Below are 2,131 nucleotides of genomic sequence, written 5' to 3'. Positions count from 1 at the left end.
CCAGACTGATTCTTGGGGTAGCAGGACTGACATAAAGACAGAATGGATCATTTAAGGGTATATTCACTGGAGTTTATAAGAGTGAGGGTTGACCTTATAGTGACACACAAAATTCTAATAGGGCCGGACAGGGTAACTGCAGGAGGATACTCCTGATGACCGGGGAGTCAAGAACCAGACTAAAGACAGGACTGAGATGAGGAGAATTTTTTTTCACCTAGAGTATAGTGAATCTGTGAAATTCTCTGCCACAGAAAGCAGGTATAGCTAAAACATTGAATACTTTCAAGAAGGAATTAAAAATAGTTTGCAGGGCTAAAGGGATCAAAGGATATGGAGAGAAAGCAGGAATAGGTTACTGAGTTGGATGATCAGCCACAATCATCTTGAATGGCCTATTCTTGCTCCCATTTTCAATATTTCTATGTTTCTATGACAGGCCTTTGGGAGTCAGGAGGTGAGTTATTCCCTACAGGATTCCTATTCTCTAGCTATTGTATTTATATGGTTTGTCCAGTTCAATTTCTGGTCAGTGTTAACTTCCAGGATTAAAAGGTGTGGCGCTGGAAAAATGTTTTGGGCAAAAGCATTTCATCAGGAATGTTGCCTAATGCCTGAAATGTCGACTCTCCTGCTCCTCGGATGCTGCCTGACCTGATGTGCTTTTCTAGCACCACTCTAATCATGACTCTCTTTTATTAGAGATGACCATCACTTAATGACTTCTGGTCAGTTTTCACCACTTTATATATTCAGCGTGTAAACTTTTCACCAAGTAACATTGCAGGTATTCAGCTAACCTTTAAATGAATCACATGCTTTCTTAGAAATGATAGGCAGAGATAACTGTTCCAACTTATTTTCTGATCTCCTTAAAAACAGTTATCTTCACAGAACTGAAATCATAATTTATCTACCTCTATGTGAAAAATCCAAATGATAAATATATATGTTAGAAACATATAACATGGTACATATTTCATGTAAAGGAAATCATTAACAGTGGAAGATGTTATGCTTAATCCTCAATCTGTGCTTGAACATTTGATCTGAAACATAGCTTTAGTTTTACAATCCCAGCTAATATTGGATGAGTCAAATTCCAGACTGAAATTCAGCATGATAGATTTTTTTTCATTTAGCGGAGAGATTTTTCATTAAAACTCAAGTATGCAAATATTTTAGATCTGATTTTTACAGTGCACCAAAAATGCATTTTACAAAATAAAAGATAAAATAGAAGAAACTAAACCTATTACACATAAATTTGGAAGATTTTGAAACATACAGTAGAAACAAAATCCAATCTATCCTACCACCATCACTGCACAGTATTTAAACACCAGAGAGATTTTGCTTCTCTGTTACTCTATTATTAATTCTCTAATTCTCTATTGGTTAAACTTAACTATTCATTTCAATTTCCTTTCTTGAGTGTTTAGTGGTCACTTTCTTGGTTAGTCACATGACTGAGCTTAAACTCTCTCAGCTTTGAATAACCCCTTGTTTTGATTTGCTCTTAGGATGTGGGCATTGCCCATTCCTAATTGCCAATTTGGCAACCACATTGCAATCACATGTAGGCCACATCAGGTAAGAACGGTAATTTCATAGCAGGCAGGGCAGCGGTAGACGTCCAGTACGTGGCCACCGCCATCCGACGCCTTAAAACGGCGGTGCTCGGACCCGACGTAGTGCACCAGTTGGAGGACGCTCAGGTGTGCGGTGGGATCCCGTCTGCGCTCACCCCAGCCCGGACGGAATTTCACATTGGCCCCAAGGTCCCGTACTTCCCGCGGGAGCCTGTGCCCCACAACCTGAGCCGCCTCCGAAATTTTAATTTTGGTTTGTTTAGGGAGGTGGAGAGAAAGGCCCTGTATCGACTGCTGCTGCACACCATCCACCTCTTCTCCCTCATCCACCGTCCGGACACGCCTTGGCGTGCCCATTTGCCACCGGGCGGTGGGGATCCCCAGTGGAGGGCTCTCTACGCGGGAGTCCTCCCCCTTTCTCTCGGGGATCTGGGGTGGAGGGTGCTGCACGCAGCAGTCCCCTGCAACCGCAGATTGCGGTGGTTCACAGACTCCCAGCCCAACTGCTTGTTCTGTGGCGCTGCGGAGTCCGTGGACCA

This window comes from Chiloscyllium plagiosum, chromosome 5 (assembly GCF_004010195.1).
Source record: "Chiloscyllium plagiosum isolate BGI_BamShark_2017 chromosome 5, ASM401019v2, whole genome shotgun sequence".
In the NCBI taxonomy this organism is placed as follows: Eukaryota; Metazoa; Chordata; class Chondrichthyes; order Orectolobiformes; family Hemiscylliidae; genus Chiloscyllium; species Chiloscyllium plagiosum.
The sequence above is the reverse complement of the archived record's forward strand: the minus strand, read 5'-3'. Positions refer to the sequence as shown.